The following is a 26,870-nucleotide window of genomic DNA, read 5'->3' as shown; positions in this document are numbered from 1 at the left end:
TACCAGCCGGGTTCATAACTCATAATGGGAATTCCCTGTACCTGATGTTTTATAAGGATTTTAAAAAAATGATGTGTAAAAACTGCAAAATATCTCTTTTTAAAGATTTTTACAGAGGTATCCAATTTACTTCAGAAAAGCTAAGTGTGTCTCGTGAGTAGGGATTATTCTATTTTAGACAAGGACTTTTGGCAATTTGTAGAAAGGAGACTACTTTGTGCTTATAAGTTTCTACTGAGATTTATTTTGGAGGGGGGTGCTGCACTCACAGCATGTGGAATTTCCCAGGCTAAGGGTCCAATCAGAGCTACAACTGCCAGCCTATGCAACAGCCACAGCAACATGGGATCTGAGCCACGTCTGCAAACTACATCACAGCCCAGGTCAATGCCAGATCCCCAGCCCACTGGGCAAGGCCAAGGATTAAACGCACATCTTCATGAATTCTAGTTGGATTCATTTCTGCTGCACCACAACAGGAACTCCTCTACTGAGAACTTAAAACAAGTTGAGAATTTCATCTGACACAAACAAAGATGAAGAAAAAGCTCTCATTTTGAACAACTAGTTTTGTCTCATTTTGTCTCATTAGTATACTTTGAGTATAACTAAGAGAGCATAGATTAAAACCTTTATAAAAACCATTACGACTAATGTTGACATCTCTGGAAGATTCTGGGCAGTGATACTCAAGCACTTCTGTGAACTGAAGAAGCAGAAAATATTTCCTGTATGTTCTTCAATTATTCCATTTCTAACACACTCTTTTTTATTTCCACTAAGAATGATCTGTCAATAAAAGACTAATGTAAGAGGAAGAGAAATAAGACGGAGGTGAGCATTTTTGGATGAGAATTTTAATATGTAATATCATTTTATGTTTAAAATAATGCTTATAAGTAAATAGTATATCTTAACATTGTTTTTTTCTGAAGAATGAATATAAATTTGGAATTTGGGGACATTTCCCAAGACAGCAATCTGTCGATGGATGTGTACAAATGGTCTGTAATCTTTCCTCAGTATCAGAGTGCTTCATTTCCATTTAGACCGTTTGAGCAAAATGGCCAATATGACTGTATAACAATATAACTATATCACATAAACAGCCATAAATATGGACTCTGAAGGAATGAGAACAAAAACAAAAAGAATTTGGTAGACATGACCAGGTAGGGTTCATCCCAGGTTCACAAGGATGGTTCAACACACGCAAATCAATCAACATCATACACCACATTAATAAAAAAAAAGTCAAAAATCATATGATCATCTCAATAGATGCAGAAAAAGCATTTGACAAAGTTCAACATCCATTCATGATCAAGACCCTCGCCAAAGTGGGTATAGAGGGAACATTCCTGAATATCATCAAAGCCATTTATGAGAAACCCACAGCAAATATAATCCTCAATGGGGAAAAACTGAAAGCCTTCTCACTCAAATCTGGAACAAGACAGGGATGCCACTCTCACCACTGCTCTTCAACATAGTTTTGGAAGTGCTAGCCATAGCAATTCGACAAACAAAAGAAATAAAAGGCATCCATATAGGAAGAGAAGAGATAAAACTGTCACTGTATGCAGATGACATGATACTATACATAGAAAACCCTAAGGAATCAACCCAAAAACTACTTGAATTGATTAATAAATTCAGCAAAGTGGCAGGATATAAGATTAACATTCAGAAGTCAGTTGCATTTCTGTATACCAGCAATGAAACATTAGAAAAGGAATACAAAAATAGGATACCTTTAAAATTGTACCTCACAAAATCAAATACCTCAGAATACACCTGACCAAAGAGGTAAAGGACCTATATGCCGAGAACTATAAAACTTTAATCAAAGAAATCAAAGAAGATGTAAAGAAATGGAAAGATATTCCATGTTCCTGGATTGGAAAAATCAATATTGTGAAAATGGCCATCCTACCCAAAGCAATCTACAGATTCAATGCAATCCCTATCAAATTACCCATGACATTTTTCACAGAACTAGAACAAACAATCCAAACATTTATATGGAACCACAAAAGACCCAGAATTGCCAAAGCAATCCTGAGAAACAAAAACCAAGCAGGAGGCGTAACTCTCCCAGACTTCAAGAAATACTACAAAGCCACAGTCATCAAAACAGTGTGGTACTGGTATCAAAACAGACAGACAGACCAATGGAACAGAATAGAGAACCCGGAAATAAACCCTGACACCTACAGTCAATTAATCTTTGACAAGGGAGGCAAGAACATAAAATGGGAAAAAGAAAGTCTATTCAGCAAGCATTGCTGGGAAACCTGGACAGCTGCATGCAAAGCAATTAAACTAGAACACACACTCACACCATGCACGAAAATAAACTCAAAATGGCTGAAAGACTTAAATATACGACAGGACACCATCCAACTCCTAGAAGAAAACATAGGCAAAACACTCTCTGACATCAACATCATGAATATTTTCTCAGGTCAGTCTCCCAAAGCAATAGAAATTAGAGCAAAAATAAACCCATGGGACCTACTCAAACTGAAAAGCTTTTGCACAGCAAAGGAAACCCAAAAGAAAACAAAAAGACAACTTTCAGAATTGGGAGAAAATAGTTTCAAATGATGCAACCGACAAGGGCTTAATCTCTAGAATATATAAACAACTTATACAACCCAACAGCAAAAAGCCAATCAATCAATGGAAAAATGGGCAAAAGACCTGAAGAGACATTTCTCCAAAGAAGATATACAGATGGCCAGAAAACACATGAAAAAATGCTCAACATCGCTGATTATAAGAGAAATGCAAATCAAAACTATCATGAGATACCACCTCACACCAGTCAGAATGACCATCATTAATAAGACCACAAATAACAAGTGCTGGAGGGGCTGTGGAGAAAAGGGATCCCTCCTGCACTGTTGGTGGGAATGTAAACTGGTACAGCCACTATGGAGAACAGTTTGGAGATACCTTAGAAATCTATACATAGAACTTCCATATGACCCTGCAATCCCACTCTTGGGCATCTATCCGGACAAAGCTCTACTTAAAAGAGACACATGTACCCGCATGTTCATTGCAGCACTATTCACAATAGCCAGGACATGGAAACAACCCATATGTCCATCCACAGATGATTGGATTCGGAAGAAGTGGTATATATACACAATGAAATACTACTCAGCCATAAAAAAGAATGACATAATGCCATTTGCAGCAACATGGATGGAACTAGAGAATCTCATACTGAGTGAAATGAGCCAGAAAGACAAAGACAAATACCATATGATATCACTTATAACTGGAATCTAATATCCAGCACAAATGAACATCTCCTCAGAAAAGAAAATCATGGACTTGGAGAAGAGACTTGTGGCTGCCTGATGGGGGAGGGAGGGAGTGGGAGGGATCGGGAGCTTGGGCTTATCAGACACAACTTAGAATAGATTTACAAGGAGATCCTGCTGAATAGCATTGAGAACTAACTCTAGATACTCATGTTGCAACAGAACAAAGGGTGGGGAAAAAAAAATGTAATTGTAATGTATATATGTAAGGATAACTTGATCCCCTTGCTGTACAGTGGGAAAATAAAATAAAATAAAATAAAATAAAGAATTTGGTAGAGGAAGTAAAGAAAAGTTGAATTTGCCTTTCCACCTGTATGTTGAGAAGTTGTGTATACTAAGCCAAGAGAAAACAGAATGCCACTTTCTGAAGAGGGGGAATTACAAAGTTGACAAAAACAAAGCTCACCTCACTCACAATTTTATTAAGGGTCAAGGTAGCCTGTGCCTGCCAAATGGAGTATTAATCATGTCCTGGTGCCAATGAAACTTTCAAGTCCTCCTGAAACACATTGAGTGTTGTGTTATCTAAAGAGTCAAAAATATTATTACCTTTTTTTTTTTTTTTTTTTGTCTTTTTTGCTATTTCTTGGTCCGTTCCCGTGGCATATGGAGGTTCCCAGGCTAGGGGTCCAATCGGAGCTGCAGCCACCGGCCTACACCAGAGCCACAGCAACGCAGGATCCGAGCTGCGTCTGCAACCTACACCACAGCTCAGGGCAACGCCGGATCGTTAACCCACTGAGCAAGCGCAGGGACCGAACCCGCAACCTCATGGTTCCTAGTCGGATTCGTTAACCACTGCGCCACGACGGGAACTCCTATTATTACCTTTATTAAAAAATCTCACAATATAAATCTCCAAATGATGAATAAGCAATTTTCATATCTGATGAAATCGCCAATAATCTAAATGATGCAAATTGTAAATGATCCAAAACTCAGGATTATTTTAATCACTGTCACAAGTCATGTTAAAAATGCACCTTAAAAGATACTAGGTGCTATGAGTCTGGATGGGCTTACAAAACGTAATACATAGTTGAAATATATAAGCTGATTGGATTCTGATTTACACATACAACTGTAAAAACAAATAACAAAATGAACAAGTAAAAACTTTTATATGATGGAGTTCCAGTCATGGTGCAGCGGAAATGAATCTGAATAGGAATCATGAGGTTGCGGATTCCATCCCCAGCCTTGCTCAGTGCATTAAGGATCCGGCATTGCCCTGAGCTGTGATGTAGGTCCCAGCATGGCTTGGATCCCACATTGCTGTGGCTGAGGTGTAGACCAGCAACTGTAGCTCCTATTAGACCCCCTGGCCTGGGAAACTGTGCCACAGGTACGGCCCTAAAATGCAAAAAAAAAAAAAAAAAAATTATAAGACAATCAAAGACCTAAGTGTGCACTGAAGACTTAATAATGTAGGAAGGAATTATTAAATTTTAGATATGATAGTAGTATTGTTGGTATGTTATATTTATGATTTTAGGAATGCAAATGAAAACTTTTATAGATAAAATAATGGGCTATCTAGGATTGCTTCAAATAATTTGATAGGTAGGAAGATTGAGTTATTGATAAAATCAATTGAATAAATATTAATAACTATAGGAACTAGATGATGGGTTTGTCTAGTTGTTTATTTTAGTAGGGATATTTTTATAAATTTGAAAATTGTCTAAGTAAATATATATATATTTTAAAACATTTTTGCATCAGAGCAGCCACCCAGCCATTTCAGTGACAACATTTTCCTTAACCCGCTGTGCCACAAAAATGTTTCTAAAACATTTTTAAAGGTGCTAAGTTCAAAGGAATGTAAATAGTGCCAGTTTTTACCTGTTAAAAGTTGAAAATTCCTCATTGAATTATATTTAATTATTATATGCACACCATACCATCATATAAACTATTCCTGATATTTGTACTATGAGTAAAAATTAAATACTAAATATATCGACTAAATCTGAATCAGAAATCTACTCTTTAAATTTGCTTGCAGCATATCCCTTCATTTAGAATAACAGTTAAGTGGTCTACGGGGAGGATAAGCAGAGGTTGATGTGTGTTAATACATTCAGTCCTGACTAGCACCATACAAAACACATTGTACTTCTAACGTTTCTGAAGATACAGTGGTCCAAGTATTGAGTAGAACCATTATATTGTTTATTATATATTTCAGCTATACCTTGTAGATAAATGAAAGTGAATATCACCCCCTTCATGATTAAGCTGTTCATTTAAGTGATTAGCCAATTCATGCTCCCTCCTCTAAAAGTAATAATAATAATCAATCATCCCTTTTATGAAACACAGGAAAATAATTGGAACTTACAGCCAGAAGTATATCCTGGTTACTTTGGAACACTGGTTTATTTATAAGGTTTAAATATATATATATATATATATTTTTTTACCTTTTTTCCCCAGTAGCAACTGAAAAATGCCTCAATTTAACTAGCATTAAATCTGTATAGTTTTCCTCCTTATCTGAAACCTTTCAACAGCATGAGATTGTTTCTTGAGTCTATTGAGTGCAAACCTTTGCTCATGAACTAGGTGAATTATCGGTCTGAGAATACATCATGTTTAGTGCAGAGGAAAGCTTAGACCCCTCTGCTTGCCACTCGGAAATACAGCCAGCCTTTCAAGGACAGCTCTCAGTTTGCTGTCAGCAGTGTGAGCAGTAGCCCTTTACCTGGCAAGCCTCCTCATGTCATTGGTATATAACTCTTAATTACAAAAAATCATCATGGAGTTAAAAACCTATAGGGAAATTAAAAGCCCTGCAGCAGAAAACCCTGATTGGGAGATCTACTTTACACAAATTAAATCGACTTACGTTACTGAACAGTCCTGATGATTTGGAAAGTCTGTCTTTTTAGCATTGCAAACTAGTTGTAACTATACAGTTCATTAGCTTAAAAGATATAGACACATTCGCATTGAAAAAATGCAAAGAACATCTGATTAAGAGATTAAAAATAATGGTGGATTGACTTACTTTAATTAGACTGTGAATTTCTTGAGAAAAGCAGATTTCATGTACACACTTTCCCTTCCTAACTTTTTTTTCAAGTCTTCCTTACCTAGTGCTCTTGAATCTTCAGAAATGCATTTTTTTCCCTTCGGTTCAGAGAATAAAGTTTCTATTAGGCATTAAAATGGTCCTGCAAATAATGTTTTATGTTAAAATTACCAAAGGAAGTGGAAAGTTAATGGCATTTTGAAATGCATTTTTTTCTCTTTTTTTGGCTGCCCCGTGGTATGTGGAGATCCAAGCCTCCAAGCTGTAGTTGTGACCCACACTACGGTACAGCTGTGGCAATGAGGGATCATTTAACCCACTGTGCTAGGAGAGGGATCTAACCTCTGTCCTGGTGCTGAAGAGATGACACCAATCCCATTGTGAGACAGTGGGAACTCCTGAAATTCCTTTTTTTTTTTTTTTTTTTTTAATGTTACCAAGTTTAATTTTGTGAGCATGAATACATGGGTCTAATTATAACATAGTTCCTGATTGTTTGGCATACTGTAAGTGATGTATAAATCAAAGTAGTACATTGTATATATGCAGCACATTTATCCACAACAGGAAGATTGAAACAATGGGGGAAAGAAAGAGCAAGAATAGCATGAGTCATGGGCCTTAGGACCAGGAAAGATGTAAATTTAAGTACTAAAAGTGTACCAATGTAATATGGACAAAATAAATGTGACTCAAGGTTTACGAAGAGAAGAATTAGATTTATGGGACTTTTTGAAATTTTTCAGGAGGTCACAGCAAATTGTTTTGGACATCTGAGGGACCATTAGATGACTTTGCCCACGGTGGAAAAATGAGTTCCTGATATTCATAGGTATTGAACTACATTGAAAAATACAGAAAAGATTGAAGTAGAGAAGTTAGGTTAAAAGGGTAGATTCAAATCTTAGGACGTTTTAGTTCTTGTTTTTAAGAGAGAGTCAACTTCACCAAGCTGCTTATAGAAACTTGACCTAATGTGAGACTCAGCACTAAAGAAAGAATATGTGAATCAAAACAGAGCCATGTTTGAGAATCAAGCAGCCATGGGATTTGGTACAGTTAGGTCGGAAGGAAATAGCTTGAAATGCTCTTCTTCACAGTATCAATATTCAGTATCATAAACAACCTCAAAACCATCTCAAGTATCATGACAGCTATGAAGAGTTTGCTTCTTTCCCAGAGCGTATTTAACACTCACCCCTCAGTATCTGCACTAATCTTTTTCCCTTTGGGTTATCCCACATCTGTCCACATGTTTTTTTCTTGCATTGGGCTATGAACTTTTCAAGTTTGGAGATGTCTGCTTATTACCCAAAAATCACAAGCATACACACATAGTCATCAGCATTATATCCAGGAAATATCAAGCCTTAGGAATATACATATATGTTGAATAATTAATTTTTAAAATGTTTGAAAAAATTAACACAAAAATAAGGTCAAATTTCAGGTTACTTCCAGTCCATTTTTGTAGCCTACACAATTATGAGTTTTTGGAAGCCTTCTTTTTGAATAATTCCCTTAAAAAATTATGCCTGAAACCTTCATAATATTTCTTACCATCAATAATTACAAATAATGAAAACAGTCTATCCTTATCCATACTGCACATTTATGCTATTCACTTACTGACAAGTGAATAGACTACACTAATACGCAAAAACACTGATGTTTGCTCATGTTAGTGTTAGACAACTTCTGAGACTTCATTTGGCTGTGCACATCTTTACAGCAACATTATAAATTACAAGAGACTACAAAATTTCTCACTTTCTGTAGAAGAACTAAAGTAGACCACACACGAATATTCCTCCAATTAAACGAAGAATATTGAGTTTCCATTTGTGGCTCAAAGGTAACAAACCTGACTAGCATCCATCAGGATGTGGGTTCAATCTCTGGCTCCACTCAATGAGTTGAGTATCTGGCACTGCTATGAGCTGTGGTGTAGGTCACAGACATTGCTCAGATCCCATGTTGCAGTTGCTATGGTTTAAGCTGGTAGCTGCAGCTCCAATTCAACTCCTAGCCTGGGAACTTCCATATGCTGCAGGGCAGCCCAAGAAAAAAAAGACCAAAAAAAAAAAAAAAAAAGAGAGAGAAGAATCTTGTGGAGTTCTAGCTGTGGCACAGGGGTTAAGAATCCTATTGCAGTGGCTTGGGTCACTGCGGAGGTGTGAGTTCGATGCCAGTGAGCCATAGTGTAGGTCTTTAATCCCTGGCCCAGGAACTTCCATATGCCATGGTTGTGGCCTTTAAAAAAAAAGAAGAAAGGAAAAAAAATATCTTGTAACTGTCAGTATGATCTTTGACTTGCCTCTCCTAACTGAGTGCACTCATGAAGCTGTTACACAAGTATTTTTTCTCACTATATTGCAATTCCTCAAGTACAGGAAATATGATTAACATGTGCAACAAGCACCTATTTCAAAATTAAATACCCTAAATTTTCTGCTATTTAAAAATTGTGGCCACTTCTTTTATCTCGATATCTAGTTGATTTGAAACAAAATTTATAAATCTAAAGACCTCTTCGAAGTCAAATCGCAGCCTTAACATCTCTACACACATCAAGATAAATGTTTAATTATGTTTCTCACCTTTCTAATCAGTGCCCTTTTCCAATACGCCCATTTTGACCATCACCTAGATACACTGCCGTCTCCTTTTGGAAGTCTCACCCATTGTTTTTATTTTCATTAAAACTCTATCTATTCTTATTACTTTCCTTATAAAATATAGAACATGATTTTTATGATGTGTTCAGTTACCTGCCCTCTTCTTAGACTGTATGAAAATTTCACTCCTCCCCCCAAAACGCAGAACACAAAGTAATAGCAGTACCCACAGCACTTAGATTGTCTGTCACAGCTGACAAACACACTCAGAGTAGGTTTCAGAGAGGAGGTCACAGATCACATTAGTATGATAGAATCAGTGGGTGAGAAAGTTAACTCCAAAAAATTATCTCTTATATCTCTGTCTTCTGTCACTAGATCACAAGTACTTGGAGGACAAGGAGAACGAGGACTATGTCTTTCATTTCCTATCATCCACGAGTCACATAGCACTTGGGATACAAAAGGTGTATAAGACAAGTGTATTCAGTGAAACTGTTGAACTAAGAATAGGCAGGAGGTTGTAACATGAAGGAATTTGTCTGACATATAAAGGAGTGTGATTGAGCATGGACTGCAAGCTAGTAAAGAAAAGAGACTCACAAAAGAATGTGACAACATTATACGCTGCTGCAAAAAAAAAAAATTAAAGTAAAATAAAAATACAAAGAAACCACTGGATTTTGTGATTGCAGGTTGGATGTATTTTTATATGTTAGTGGGCCACGTGTGTTTTTATCCTTTCAAATAGATGTTCATACCCTTTTTCTTCCCCAGTTCTTTAGGCTGCTTTTATTGATATGTGCAAATTCACTATATATTCCTGATATGAGTCCTTTGGTGGTTGTGTCGGTTTAAATACCTTTCCCAGTTTATCACCTGGGTGTTTGTCATCTTTAAGTGTGTTTTGCTTTAATGTGGCCAAAATTATTAAAATTTTTTTTACAGCTTACTTATGGGATTCTTTCCTATATTGGGTCCAAAAATTATTTGCCTACACTTGCTATGAGTTTTAAAAGTATTGTTTTTCTCAAAACAAACTTGATTCCATCAGGATTTGAATTTACATATTTCTTCATCTCTTTATGTGTATGTGTGTGTGTGTGTGTGTCCTGTGAGTAAAATGAAGAAGAAAACTGATGAAATATATTAGTATTTAATGTACATACTATTTTACAAATAAACTACATCTGAGGTAAAAAGAGGCTTAAACAATATAACAAATCCGAAATAGGAAGAGTGAAGGTCATATTAGCATGAACTGGTTTCTATAAGACATAATAGAAAGTAAACATTTGGTTCTTTGTATAATTTTGATCAAAGAAACATATTTTCTTCACATTTGGAAGAAAATCAACTAGCTTTAGGGTTATTACAAAGAAAGAAATACACAAGTTTCAAGGATGGCAGGCCCCAAACTCAAGTTATAACACCACTAATGACATGTAAATAAATGGTGGAGAAGCAAGACTAATTTGGGAATGACTGTAGGCAGTTCTTTGACACAGATAGCCCCAGAAAGACAAGCTAAAAATGCAAATGGAGCCAAAAACAAGATCTGGGTTGTGTATAAATATGTAGTTCTAAACAGGAGAGTTTTTGAATTTTTGTTGCTGAATATAAAGCAATTAGTTTTCCCTTTGATTCTAGATAAATCGGTAACATTAGTAAATTATATAATTACATGTCAAATTTGCTTTGCTTATTTAGCATTCAGGCAGAAGTTTGAATGAAAACATGGTGGGATAAAAAGCAAAGATAGTTTGCTATCTGTCTTGGTACCCAAGGTAGCTACCTGGATGGGAAAGAAAGAGCCCACATTGCTAGCGTGTGGCTCAGCTGGTTCTGGAATTCCCTTAAGGTCATGCCTGATGAGGACAAGGATTATTACAAAGAGGCAGCTTTGCCTTCACTCCCTCCAAACCCAAATCAGTTCCACACAACTGTGAGCCTGGTGTAAGGATGAAGGGAAAAGGCAGAAATGGCTGGAAAGGAAAGTGCCTTACAGGTCTGTTTTGTTGTTTGTTTGTTTTTTTAATACTCTTAATTCTTAATAGTTCTCTTCTAATATAATAGTGAATATAATTTCAAATTTGTTATTTGAAGGATAGTCATTAGCATAGCAGGAGAAGGCTTTGAAATTTAGAGGCCATGTAGAATAATGATGGAGAATACGGTCTCTGGGTCTTCCATCCCTCACTTAGGATGTAAGCAACTAGAACATGTGACTTCAACACTCTGTGCCTCAGGTTCCACAACTGCATAATGAGAGTAATGATGAAACTCACTGGATGGGGTTGTCATGAACATCAAATGCCTTAAAGTAAAGAACTCAGAGAAGTGTATGGCAGGAATTATTAAGAGATTAAAATGTACTAAAACTTATTATTTGAAAATCTACATGTATAAGAGAAAAACAGAAGAGAGAGAGTTAATCAATTTGACTGAATTTAGGAGAAGGTAAAAAAGAAAGACGATCATACTAAGATACAAAGGCAAGATTCATAAGCACAATAGAAATAAATTACATGGTCCTATGATTTACTCATCTATTCACTTACTAATTTTACAAACATTTGACATACTTGCTATTGTTAAGTATGAACCTTGTCAGTACCTCTGTTATGAAGGTGACCCCTTCACGCAGAAGTCATCGTGGACTTTTGGATTTCATGGAGGAAACAGAATCGTGCTGCTCAATGTAGAAACCAACAACCACATGTGACTACATAATTTTAAATTTAAATGAACTAAAATTATATGAAATTAAAGATTTAAGTCCATAGTCTCATTATCTTTAAGAACTTAACGGACACATGTGATTAGTATCTACTGCAGTGGACAGTGCAGAGAGAACTCATTGATTATTACAAAATATTCTATTGAAAAGTACTAATATAGAAGTGACATGGCAGAGAGGAAGTTTCAGATGCTGATGTGGGCTGAAATAAGGGAGGGTTATGTTATAGAGAGTGACTGGAATTAGAAAGAAAACGAAAACAAAACAAGGCTACCGGTATGATAGAGAACAAGGTCACAGAATACTTCTGTAAGGAAAAAACTATAGACGCAGAAATCTTGATGATTAGACCGGGCTGAGAGCATCATCAGCCCATGAAAGTTCATTTCAGCAAGATGTAAACGTGCACAAATTCAAGGCATGGAACTTGGAGACAGTAAGAATGAAAAGGAAGTCCTTGACGCATGGATACGCTACATGAGGGGTAAGAAAAGACTAGATTGGGGGGCCAGGTGGGTTAGGGTGAGGAATTTGGATTTAATTCAGACGGCAATGCAAAGCTATTGAACATTTTAAAATGATGCATATCAAACAAAAAGTCAGCAAACAAATGAACAAATGAAATTTCAAACTGAGTTAAAAAAATCTTTCAACATTTTACTGTTAAGAAATTTTAAAATAATAACACGGTATCATTGAATATCTTATAATAGATAAAATACCAGGCAACAGAGTATAAAACATAAAAAGACATTGGTAGCAATACTGTTAAGTTGAACCGAGACCTGAGTCAATAGAAAAGAATAAAAACGAATCCTTTTTTCTTTTTTCTTTCTATCTTTCTTTCTTTTTTTTTTTTTTTTTTTTTTCTTTTTAGGGTTGCACCTTTCCAGGCTAGGGGTCAAATCAGAGCTACAGGGGCCAGCCCACGCCACTGCCATAGCAATGCCAGATCTGAACCTCCTCTGTGACCTGCACCACAGCTCACCACAATGCCAAATCCTTAACCCACTGAGTGAGTCCAGGGATTGAACTCGCATCCACATGGACCCTAGTCAGGTTCATTAACTGCTGAGGAACGAAGGGAACTCCCAAAAGCAATGCTTTATAATGATTAATGTGTAATGAACAAACCTTCAAGTTTTCCCTAAAATGTCCTATGTAAACCATTGCTAAGTATTGCAAAGAGGACTCTCTGTGGTATAAAAATTCAACATATTTACAATCATAGGAAGGTGTATGTTATGGGATGAGTTGTGCCTCCCTCCCCAATTCATATGTTCAAATCCAATCTTCCAGTAGGTCAGAAAGTGATTGTATTTGGAGAGAGGGTCTTTAAAGAGACCCTATCATATGGGCCGGCCCTAATTCAATCTGACTGGTGTTCTTTTAGGAAGAGAAGTTTAAATACAGACAAGCACAGAGGGAAAACCATGTGAGACAAAGGGGAAAGATGACCACAGACATCCAGGGAAAGAGGTTTCAAAAGAAATCAACACTAGGAGTTCCCCTTGTGGCTTAGTGTCTATGAACCCAACTAGTATCCATGAGGACACGGGTTCCATCCCTGACCTCACTCTGTGGATGAAGGATCTGGCATTGCCAGTGTAGGTTGTAGGTGTAGCTGTGATATAGGTTGCAGATGTGGCTAAAGCATTGTGGCATGTTGCTACAGATCCAATTGGACCCCTAGCCTGGGAACCTCCATATGCCATGGGTGCAGCTCTGAAAATACAAAAGACGAAAGACAGGCAAAAACATAGGGAAAAAAAAAAAGAAATCAACACTGCTTCACCTTGATCCTGAACTTCTAGTGAGAAGATACATTTCTGTTACTTAAACCACTCAGTCGGGGGTACTTCCTTATGGCAAGCCTAGTAGACTAATGCACTGCTTGCAAATGCTTGAACTTTAATTAATCGTAGAAATTAATATTTTTAAATAACTAGAATCTAAATTTTGAATTGATCCTTCCCATTATTTCTTTGAATTATGTAAATACTCAAAATAAAGATTATTGTTCAACAATTCCTACTAACCCTGGGTTATTGAGAACAACCCTGGAGTGATCCTCTATTCCCACTTAGTTCTTAAGCTGCCTCAAATCTGTTTTAGAAAAGAGGGACATAATCTATATTCCTTTTCAGCACTAAATTCATGGCAAATTTGAACCTGTGTTTTGGTAATCTTGTTCATATATACATATAGTCTCATTTTCACAAATGAAACTCAAAGATATTAGATGTTTTAAGAAGATATTGTTTGTAATTGGTAAGTTGCAAATATAAAGTCTGTATTACTTCAAAGCTCTTCTCCTTTTATAAAATTGTGATGCTGCCCCTCCCCATTTTTGGACACTTTTAAATGATAGTCACATGGTACTACTGAATTTTATTAATTGGTATATCTTTAGTGTTAGAAGTCTGCATGCAGATGGAATTGATGTCAAAAGGTCATGTAGCTCATCCTTCAGCTTCCGAACAGGAATCTATAAAAACCACTTCTGAAGAGATTCAGCGGGAGAAAGATGTATCATCTTGCATACGCGGTAGGATGGGAGGCTTCCAACCATTCCTCTCTGTTTAAAAAAATGAATAAAATGGTGTCTTTTCATTACAGATTCAAGTCATCCCAGGCTGAATCTGAAATAATATAACCTAACCTGTTATCTATACTTTTAAAAATGTACATAAACAGGTTAGCAAATATGAAGTACAAAGTATCTTTATACCAATTCAGAAAGAGAGAAAAATAAGGTCATTGAGAGGTTTATCCTTACCCTTCACCAACACATCCTAATGTTAAAAATGCTTATTCATAGTTCAGGTGTCAATCATTCTAACTTGATTCATTTACTCACACTTGCACTTGCTATGATTAAAAGCATGATCGCTCTAGAAGAATCTAAGAAAGGAAAGGAAAAAAAAAAGAAAGAAAAGCATGCAAGATGAGTTCACCCTTTGGTTTTCATGTGAGTAGAGCAAATTACTAAATCTGTAGTTGCCAAAATGTGCACATATTTGTTAAAGGAGCAGCTGGTAATGTTGTATACAAGCTGTTCTCCAGAAATTAATTGTGAATATTAAGAATAATTCTGACCTGGGTCACAGCTGCACTGATGTATTTTTTCCTCCTAGGCATTTATCAGGCCTGTCTTTGCTTCCACCTAACTGAAAGCAGGATGTCTCAGAGTTCATGATGAAAAAGCTGCCAATGTATTATGGGCCTATACAAGTAAGACATCTGTTTAAACTCCATGTTTTTGGTCTTTTCATGATTGTAGTATGCCAACTTATGAACACCATATGAAGCATAAAATTGCTCTGGCTCACCTTCCCCTTGCAGGTAATTAAAAAGAAAGGCCTTATTTAAATGACCATATTAAGCAAAACTTAGTAGCATATTCAAGTGGTAGAAAAGGGTCTAAGAATAATAATAATTTGGTGTATGGCCCCCCCCAAAAATCTGTATGAAGTATTTTGTCTTATAGAGGTTAATAATATCAATCTGAAAAAACCTATTTCTAGGAAATTTTACCCCAGTGAGTTTCTATTTATGTTAATATATTTTTTAGCTACATTTCTAATGAAGGAAGCCCTGGTAATCTTTTCTGCAAATAATAGTATATTTGTTAAAGGCACATAATTTTAATCTTGCTATTTTTTGATTCAGAACAAAATATGGTAAACTGACTTTCAAATTGTGAAATTCAGCGATATTTCAACATTGTTTTAATTTATGCATGGGTAAAAATAGTTACACCAAGCCAATAGAGTCTTTGTGAGACCCTAAAAATAACATAGGTAAAACATCTGGCATATTAAAAAAAAAAAAAACCTGTATTACAGATATTGGTTTTAGGAGACATTAGAGAATTGTATATAAGAGCATGGTCACTGATTTCATTAAGCAGTTAAATCTTGCCCTGTGATATATATTTTTTTTCTCTTGTCAGTTTGCTCTTTAATTTACTGCAAAGTATTTCAGAATTTTTATTTTCAACTTGATACATTCCCTGTTCATTTTCAGATTTTGTGTTCAAAAGGACCCCTCGCCTGGGAACTTCCATATACCACAGGTATGGCCCTAAAAAGAAAAAAAAAAAAAAAAAAAAAAAGATTTTGAAGTCCAGATAATTTTGAAGGTAATTCTCTGTAAGCCATAGTGAAATGACTGGTGTGGCCATTAAACCTGCATATGTAGAACCATCAGTCTCCAAAGTCCCCTGCATTCTCACTCCTTTCCCACTTCATTCCTGTAATACTGAAAGATTCGTGCCTAATCTCACTGAAGGCCAACACTTCAAATCCAGCTAGAACTTCCTGTTTCTTCTCTCTGATGACCCCTTAATGCTTGCATTTAAGGTTTTCAAGTTCAGGAGTTCTCATTGTGGTGCAGCGGAAATGAATCCGACCAGTATCCATGAGGATGCAGGTTTGATCCCTTGCCTCACTCAGTGGGGTAAGGATCCATCATTGCCATGAGCTGTGGTGTAGGTCAGACTTGACTTGGATCTGGCATTGCTGTGGCTGTGATATAGTCCAGCAGCTATAGCTCCTATTAGACCCCTAGCCTGAGAACTTCCATATGCCATGGGTATGGCCCTAAAAAGAAAAAAAAAAAAAAAAAAAAAGAGTTTTCAAGTTCAGATAATTTTGAATGTAAGTCTCTGTAAGCCATAGTGAAATGACTGGTGTGGCCATTAAACCTGTATATGTAGAACCAAGATTAATCACCATGAAAACTACGATAATAACAGCTAAATACCATGACAGTGATAATTAAGTATAATAATATAATAAACACAAATAAGACAGATAAAAAATAGATGACATGTAAGTGCTTACTTTTCCATACTTTTCCTGATGACGTTTTGGGCTACGGAAAACATCTAAAGTAAATAAACAAGAAATGGTCTTCTAATACTTTTGTAAAGAATCATGGAAAGCACTGAAAATTGTAGCAATAATTAATAAATATTAGTGAAAATAGGTTCAAAGGAGTGGTATAAGGAAGTATAAGTGAACTAAATTTCTCATCCTGCATAATGGGAAATAAAGAGTATTAATATATTGGAGTTCCCATCGTGGCTCAGTGGTTAACGAATCCGATTAGGAACCATGAGGTTGAGGGTTCCATCCCTGGCCTTGCTCAGTGGGTAGAGGATCCGGGGTTGCTGTGAGCTGTGGTGTAGGTTACAGAAGCAGCTCAGATCCCGCGTTGCTGTGGCTCTGGCATAGGCAGGTGGCTACAGCTCCGATTCGACCCCTAGCCTGGGAACCTCCATATTCCGCAGAAGCGGCCCAAGAAATGGCAAAAAGACCAAAAAAAAAACAGTATTAATATATTAAGTAAAAAGTGAATTGATGGAAAGAAAAACAGAATATGGGCCTTGGGAAAAAATATTGCAAGGAAACTATTACATTTAGAATGGATAAGCAGTGAGGTCCTGCTCATTGTCACAGGGAACTGTATCCAGTAACTTGTGATAAAACACCTGGAAGGAAATATGAGAACCAGAATGTATATATATGTATAACTGGGTCATTTTTCTATGCAGCAGAAATTGACTGAACACTGTAAATCAACTCTACATTAATTAAAAAGGTTTTTTTTTTTAAAAAAAAGCTTACCTCAAAAAAATTGCAAGGAAACAATTATATAAAAGCATAAAAAATGATGAAAAATCAACTCCTATACCAAAGCAGGAAACAAATCAATAAAAACAGGGGAAACAATTACTCCAAAATGAAAAAATTTGTAGAGATGCTTGACTCTTTCATCCATTGGGCAACCACACTAAAACTAAAGAAATGAAGAAAGAAATAAACTCAGATAATGACAGGATAATATAAGAAGGAGGCTAGGAAGACCAAAATAATAAGGTTTTTTTTGAAAATGAAAGACTTAAAATTCAATGATTTAAGGTTGGTGTATTAAAATACAGGGCATACTGCAATTCATACAGTCTGTGGAAAGGAATGTGAGGAAAAACTTGGGCTCAAATTTAGCAGATATGAGAGGGAATGGGAGGAAAATTAGTAAGGTGGAAAATAAGGGGAGTGTTTTGAATATTTGCATGTAACATAACTGTCCCAGGCAAATTCCTCAGAGACACTCATGTCCTTGGCTTTCTTGACTGTGCTGAGTCCATTGACATGAGTTGAATAGACCCCTTCCCAATTCATGTCCGAATTCATCTCAGAATATGACTTTTTGTTTTTCTTAAGGTCTTTGCTGATATAACTATTTAAAGGTGTAAAGATGAAAACAACCTAGAGTTGGGTAGAACCTAAGTCCAATGACTAGAATCTTAACACAATAAAGGAGAGAGAGAAAAGACAGAGATGCACAGACAGAAGGATGTCATGTGAAAAATGGGAAAGACGGGTTATGCTGCCACAAACCAGGGAACATCTGAGGCCACCAAGAAGCTGGAAAGTTTCTTCCCCAGAGACTTCGGAGGTCTATGAGAGAATATTTCTCTTCTTCTAAACTACCCAGTTTGTGGCAATTTGTTATGGTGTTCCTACACAAAATAATGTCTGCGATCTATCATACACTCTCTTTTGGGAAAGGAAGGAAGGAATGGAAAAAGAAAGGAAGAAAGAAAGGAAGAAAGAAAGAAAGAAAGAAAGAAAGAAAGAAAGAAAGAAAGAAAGAAAGAAAGGAAGGAAGGAAGGAAGGAAGGAAGGAAGGAAGGAAGGAAGGGAAAAAGAAAGAAAAAGAAAGAAAGAAAGAAAGAGAAAAGGAAAGAAAGAGAGAAAGAAAAAAGAGAAAGAAAGAGAAAGAAAGAAAGAGAAAGAAAGAAAAAGAAAGAAAGAAAGAAAGAAAGAAAGAAAGAAAGAAAGAAAGAAAGAAAGAAAGAAAGAAAGAAAAAGAAAAGAAAGGAAGGAAGGAAGGAAGGAAGGGAAAAAGAAAGAAAGAGAAAAAGAAAGAGAGAAGGAAAAAAGAGAAAGATAAAGAAAGAAAGAAAGAGGAAGAAAGAAAGAGAGAAGGAAGGAAGGAAAGAAAGAAAGGAAGAAAGGAAGGAAGGAAGGAGGGAAGGAAGGAAGAAAGGAAGAAAGAAAGAAAGAAAGACAGAAAGACAGACAGACAGACAGAAAAAAGAAAGAAAGAAAGACAGAAAGAAAAATGAAAGAAAGAAAAAGAAAGAGAGTTCCTGTCATGGTGCAACAGAAACAAATCTGACTAGGAGCCAAGAGGTTGCAGGTTCGATCCCTGGCCTTGTTCAGTGGGTTAAGGATCTGGTGTTGCTGTGAGCTGTGGTGTAGTTGGGCAGATGTAGATCCAATTTGACCCCTAGCCTGGGAACTTCCATATGCTGTGGGTGCCGCCCTAAAAAGCAAAAATAAAAAAATTAAAATTTTAAAAATTAAAAAAATAAAAAAATAAAAATAAAATCACTTTCACATTCCCCAAGGGAATAGTTCATATCATTTTTCTCTTCCCAAATCTTTTATTCTTTTCTTACTACTTCACTTTCAGCTCATTTCTTTTTATTATACTATGTTGGACAAGTAGCATCCGTCTATAGTCTCCCTCCATACATCCAGCAGACTAGTAATCTTTGCTCTCATTCTTCCATCTGGTGATGAAATTTACCCTCCTAGTAAAACTTAGTCAAGTACAGGTGTTCCCATCGTGGCTCAGTGGTAATGAACCTGACTAATATCCATAAGGATGCAGGTTCAATTCATGGCCTCGCTCAGTGGGTTAAAGATACTGCATTGCCATGAGCTGTGGTGTTCACAGCTCACAGACATTGGTCAGATCTGGCATTGCTGTGGCTGTGGCATAGGCTGTGATGTAGACTGGCAACTACAGCTCCAATTTTCAAATTTGACCCCAAGCCTTGGAATTTCCATATGCCACAACTTTGGCCCTAAAAGACCAAAAAAAAAAAAAAAAAATAGTCACTACAGTCTATTCTGGACACCATGGCCGTTTTATTCATTTTTTAAATTTTTTAAAACTTTTATATAATTTTTAAAGTTTACTTTCCACTTACAGTTAGTACAAAATATTGACTATATTTCCTATGTGGTGCAATACATCCTTGAGCCTATCTTACACCCAGTAATTTATACCTCCAATCTCCCCATCTCTACATTGCCCCCTGCACTGGCCACACCCTTTTATTTTTTGCAGGGACTTTTCTTCTTTTAAGTCATCATTTTGCATTATATGGCATAATCAGATCTAATACTCATACTGCTTACAAACCTGTTTTTGTCTCTCATGCTTCAAATAAAGCAAAATATAGAATACCGAAAATATGCCTTTTCCCCAGATCAGCTTTCAAATAGAGCCCGTTTTCTCTGTTCCTCTTCATAGACAGGCTTCCTGAAACCCTTTTTTCTGACTTCTCATTCATTTTCTAAACCTTCTTTCAGATTCTTCTTCTCAGTTTTTCTAGATCCTTTTTCTAGAAAATAATGTTGCTAGAAAAATGCTCTTCTTGCGACTGAATGACTAAAGTATATATTCCTGATTTTCGTCCAATTATCCAATACTGCTTCTCAGATATGTTTGAGTTACTTTTCCTTTTCTATCCAAATTGAAGTTTATGTGGGAATAATTTTACTTTTTTCTACCTCAATTTCTTTCATGACAAATTATCCAAATGTAAACACCTCTCCCAAATTTGTCATATACTTACACTAAAAACCTATTTGTCACCTCCATTAAAAAAATAAAACTTACCATATTAAACAAATTTCTTTGTGGAAAATCTCTTGACCAATTTTCTCATTATGAAAATCTAGAATTTCAGAGTATAATAGGCACAGAGTAGTCATTTGCATTCAAAAGTGGTTTCTATGGTAAATATAGAGAGTAAATTGAGATTATATGTAGTTAAATATATTGAACAGGCTTTAATAGTCTTGAATATCAGGTTTGATATAACAATTAAATGTTACTTTTAAAAAATTATGGGTATTTATAAACTGATCATGAAAAATATCATTTATAATCTCTTGAACTCATTGATATGGTCCAGGGATAATAATTTTTTTTTTTTGGCACCATTTCTTATAGGGACCTCTGACATTAGCAAGAAATACCTCCTCCATTCTCTTCTCTGTTATAAGACATATTTTATAACGTTTATTTCTTACAATGCAACTTCAACAACACTCAGAAATATCTTTCTTTTGAATATTTCTCAAATTTATCTCTTCTCTATGTCAGTCATTTATGAAAGATCCTGAGTCCACTCTTACTACTACTCAAGAATATAGACCTAAGTCTAAGATATGCTTTACTCCCAACTCTCAGGTACTATTAAAGCATTATTTCCAAAATAGTTATTTTGTTTTATTTTTTTAGTGATTACACCTGAGGCCTATGGAAGTTCCACAGCCAGGGATTGAATCTCAGCCACAGCTGCAAGCTACAGCACAGCTTCAGCAATGCCAGATCCTTTAACCCACTGCACCAGGCCAGAGATTGAACCCGTCTCTCCACAGTAACACAAGCCACTACAGTCAGATTCTTAACCCACTGTGTCACAACAGGAACTCCTAAAATTTCACATTGATTTTATTCTTTTCTAAATTCTTTCTTGTTTGTTTTTTAAACTTATTCCAGAAATTTTATAAACCTTAAAAAATACTTAATAAATTACTATATTTCATAAAAAATACAGTTAAAATATCATCAAATATAATGACAAATAAATATTTCTTAAATTTTATTTATCACAGTTTTTCTTATAATCTCCTCTCTGTCTAAGTAGTTTCCATCTCCATGGCTATAATTAGAGATATTAAATTATAGCACACTAAAACATTAAAATAATCAGATCATATTATATTTATTACTCTATGTTTAGCACTGGCTCTTTCACATGGCAAGCCTAACATAAAATAAAATATGGTCAGAAGTATCACTTTGTCCCTAGTCAAAAAAATCTTAAATTTAAATGCATGTTTATGATTGTTCCACTTTTATAATCAGCACCAATATTCTCAAAATAGATGTTTTGTTCCATGCATGAAGTATTTGGATTGTTGATTTGAAGCAATTGGACCTAAAAAGTGATGCAAGTTCAATATATCAAGACCCAGCTTCCCATTGGCCTTGTTAGGTTTTTATACCTTTGTAAAGGTCAAGGCAGCTAATGGCTTTATGTCATGTGTGAGAAAAAAACAAACAAAATTAGATTTGCATGGTGTAGCCAAAATCTGTCAGAAGACCTATACCTCAAGGACAGAAGGGTGAATGTCTTTAGCTATGAAGGGACAAGCTAGAGGAAAAAGAGTGTAGAAGTGTTTATTTTATATATATAAAAATGACATCTGAGTTGTTCCCATTGTGGCACAGTGGAAATGAATCTGAATAATATCCATGAGGATATATATGGGTTCTATCCCTGGCCTCACTCAGTGGGTTGAGGATCCGGCATTGTCATGAGCTGTGGTGTGGGTCACAGACAGGGCTTGGATCCTGTGTTGCGGTGGTTGTGGTATAGGCCAGCAGCTGTAGCTCTGATTTGACCCCCAGCCCGGGAACTTCTTTATGCTGTGGGTTCAACTACAGAAAGAAAAAAAAATCTGAAATACTGCAAATTGATTTTTATGTTTAACATAAATGTTAGAGTCTATGCTTACCCATTTGATACCTAAGACTGATTATAAAAAATAATATTTTAGGCCCACACATTTCCCATTAAAGGAATATGCACTGCTCTTTTACTGAGTCCTAAAGAAGGGCTGACTGAAGACAGGGGAAGAAGAATGCTAATGAAAAGGGAATGCTGTCTTCTCTAAGAAATGGATATTGGGGAAACTAAGAAGAATGGACATGGTGTCAACTGCTTCCTGAATGAGGGCCACGTAGCTTGACCTTGACAATCCTTCCCTGGAGCTGACATGAACTAACATTTCTGCATGGTTGGGATGCATAAAGAGTAAGGAAATACAAAATTATTCCAAGCATAATGTATTAATCATGTTACTAACAAGGTCTATCTTCATTTACCATTTATATAGATCCTCATCATGTATCATAGTTGAGTGATACCAAGGATGAATCAACTCAGGGTACCAACAAGATAATTCAGAGACGAGGAAAAAAAAAGTCATCTCAGACACTGTCCTGGTGCTTTTTTTTTCACGCTGTAATGTTATTCTATATGCTAGATCCTTTGCCCTTAGTTTAGATCTGATAGAAACAACTTCATATTAACCAGATACCATTTATCAGCTTAGTGTAAACAAATGCAGAGGGAAATGGGTAGAGGTCTGAAATATATTTGGTCTACCCAATTCATGATAATCAGAATATGTGTTTAAAAATTTCAGAAACCTGCAGAGTTCTCATAGTGGCTCACTGGTTAACAAACCCAACTAGTATCCATGAGGATGTGAGTTCGATCCCTGGCCTTGCTTAGTGGTTTAGGGATCCGGCATTGCCATGAGTTGTGGTGTAGGTCACAGATGTGGCTCAGATCCCACATTGCTGTGGCTGTGGGATAGGCCATCAGCCACAACTCCAATTCCACCCCTAGTCTGGGAACCTCCATGTGCTGTGGATGCAGCCCTAAAAGAAAAAATAAAGAACGAAATCGGAATTTTCAGATACCTGGATGTGCCACAACTATACATGAAGATTTGACACACTTAGTATTTAGGCCATCTTTGGTTAAGCTATCCTTGACTTAAAAAGGATAGATTTCTTTTAAATGATATTGTAATAGTTTTATAATATTAGAGTAAAAATTTTAATATCTCTATATACCTAAGAATAATGCTTTAAAAAGCTAAAAATAAATAAGTAAATAAATAAAAAGCTGAAACCTAGCTTATTGGCAGCTGGGAAGTTTTATCGGGAAATTCATAACTTTAAAAGTGTGAAAATATTTTTAAAATAAACTAGAAGGCAGAGAGAATGAAGCTTTGAAGTCATTGTAAGCATGAAAATATTGGTTACTCAGAGTCTCCTTAATTATTAATATAATTGTGTAGTCCATTGCTGACTTCTTTTAAAAGATTTTTTCTCTCATTATATTTATTTGCTTATTTATACACAGATGGCTAGAATTTTACTGCTTTTATTCCTAGAGAGCAATGACAAAGAAACAAGCAAGAATTCTACTGAGAGTATTCTTAAAAATCAGCACAGATTTAAGCATTTGGAGTCTCTATTGAAGTCAAAATTGGTTGATGTTTCATAATCCCCAACTTTAATCTTCCCCAGAAAACGCAAATTATATTTCTGTAATAATGAATAGTTGTTTATGGTTATATGTTAACACCTCACTTTATTTCATAAAAGGTAGTTAAATATACTCACAGTTGTAAATCAAAGTAGAGCAGGTAGGTAGCATAAGCCACCATCATCCAAATGAGCATAAAAATGCCCTGCTCAAATTCTTTAATACATTCCATCCTGATAATACTCGCCTACCACCCCATGCTGAACTACAGTCATTAATTATCGATGACCTTTTCTGTAGTTTTAAATTGAAAAATGATTTTTTTTTCTTAAATATTTGTAAAACTATAAACAAAGTGGCTTAAATACAGAGTATGAAGGCTATTCTTTGGCTCCTTGGGGTAAATGGATTATGGACTCAGAATAGCTATCACATTGTAAGTCACAAATCCTGATTTTTGGCTGCTTTTAAAATGTCCATTGATGCTATTCACTTTAATTTCCCATATGAATAATGCATAGCAGGCTTTAGAAAATGAAAAGAGCATTAATAATGGCAGGGGAGTGTCTGAATTCTGTCAGTCATCAAGAATTTTAATTATACTGACTAGTACTTCACTAATACTGAAAAATATATCTAGTACTTTATCTGTTTAGAATTTACAATAAATTAATTTACATTAATTAGTTATTATTTAGAAAATTATATGTTCTACTCCAGATTGATAACATGAACAGTGCATTTGCACTGGCAAAATTGTTATCAAAAATATTAAGGCAGTTCAATTCATTTAGTCAAAATTTATTCTGAGTGTTCGGTCATGGTGAATGTATGTGTGTCTTCATATGTGTGTATGAGTTTCAATATCATATCCTTTGGTATCAAACTGATATCAGATAGTTTTTTATGTGATGGTATCACCCATAACTCAAATTACTTATTACTCTGATTTTGTCTCCTTATAGACAGATTACAGTTCTTGGGGTTTTATGTGAATAGCAGTGGTTCGACTAATTTCTTGTGTGTGAAATCTGTCCTGTTATGTTAGCTACCATGATGTGGTGAATAAGTTATGGACAAGGGCAAATTATAACTTCTGTTTGATTCAATATAACTAGTCCATAGTGATAAAAATACTTTAATATCGATATGCTAACTTTAAAATAATTACATGATATTTATTTCATTACATTCCCCAGCATAATATTTCTAAACCTTTCGGTATAACAGTTAAAGAGCTGTTTGTAATAATTAAATAGCTAATCGCCATTTCAAAAGTGCCAGTGTGATCCACTAAAATGTAATGGTTATTACTAAAGTTCACTTCCAAATTATTTTGTATCTTGCTTTCTGTGGATGCTTTTTATCTACAGTCTTTCTCTTTGATCTTAATATCTTCCTGAAAAATCTTCCCTTTGTCTTTTTTCCTTTAACTCTGGATGTGTGTCCCACTTTCTTTATATTTTATCTCTTGATTATTTCTACAATTTATACTTTTCTGTTGCTCATTCTCTCTTGATACTAGTTCTCAAATTTAATGTGAATAGCTATTTTTTTTAATGGAAAGGACTCTGTAGATATACTGAGAATAATTAATCTAATGGATTTTGAAGAAAAGTAATCTAGAACATTGGTTAATGATTTGTAATGGATGAATAGCTCTGACTTTTCATTTTCTTCTCCAGTTACCTGCTATACACTAATTAACTCTAAGTAGCTGGCTATTTCAAAGGGGCTCAAACTCAACATATAAAAATTGGAACACCTTACTTTCCCTTTTATTCTTTATTACATTTTTGGTTGGTTTCATTGTAAATCCATGTACACAAGAGACTTGTAGCTATCTTTAACAACTCTTCTGGTTACGACCATTTTAATATGTCTTCCTCTTTTCCATCAATAGCATTGTGTTAGCCATATCCCATTCATCACTTGACCATTATCACACCTTTTCCATATTAATTGCCTCCTATGTCTACTACTTGCCAATTTAGTGTTTACCCCAGCATCCTCATTCTAAGGTATACATCTCATCATGTGCCCCCCAATAAAAATAACAGTAGATAGCCTTTGGTTCAGTAAATCACAAGCTATTATAAGTGTTCCACATGTGTTTATATGATTTAATCTTCAAAATGGTCCTAAAAAAGTGCTAGTATTATCATTTTATATGACAAGTTGCCTGACATAAAATAATTTTTAAATTAGGCCAAATTTAATATTTTCAATTTCTCCTTTTCTTTCAATTTCTCTTGAGATATAATTGACATATAAATTTGGGTTGATTTGATACACTTGTATATTGTAATAGGATTACCACCATAGTGTAAGTAATGCCTTCATTACATTACATAATAATTATTTTTGGGGGGAGCCACATCCCCAGCAGGGATCAAATCCAAGCAGCAGCTGAAACCTGCAGCTGAAACCTACGCCACAGCTTGTCTCATTTTTGTGGCAAGAATATTAAATATCTAGTTTCAGCAACTTTCAAGTATATTTTACAATTTGTCAACTATAATCATAATACTACACATTAGAACCACAGAATTTATTCATCATCTAAAATAAGTATGTGCCTTCTGACCATTATCTCCCCAATTTTCTACAGCCTCATCCCCTGATAACTACCATTCTATTCTCTGTTTCTATGAATTCTGCTGTTTTAGATTCCACATATAATTTATATCAAACATTTGTCTTTTCTGTCGCAACTTACCATCCATCAAGCACTTAATAAACGTAAGTTCGCATGAGTCATTTTGGATAAATGCTTATGACTGCCCAGACGTCCGTAATATGGTTTTCTTGCATGACAACTTGCAACTTATTTTTGTCTACAGAAATTTTTATAATTCTTGCTCTAGTAAGGAGTGTCCATAAATTCAGAAGAAGTAACATAAAGTGTGTAAGTATTAAATTTTCTCAAATTTTTAAGATGAAAGTTATAAACGACGTTAACATCAGAGGC

Source organism: Sus scrofa, chromosome 11, assembly GCF_000003025.6.
Source record: "Sus scrofa isolate TJ Tabasco breed Duroc chromosome 11, Sscrofa11.1, whole genome shotgun sequence".
Lineage (NCBI taxonomy): Eukaryota > Metazoa > Chordata > Mammalia > Artiodactyla > Suidae > Sus > Sus scrofa.
The sequence above is the reverse complement of the archived record's forward strand: the minus strand, read 5'-3'. Positions refer to the sequence as shown.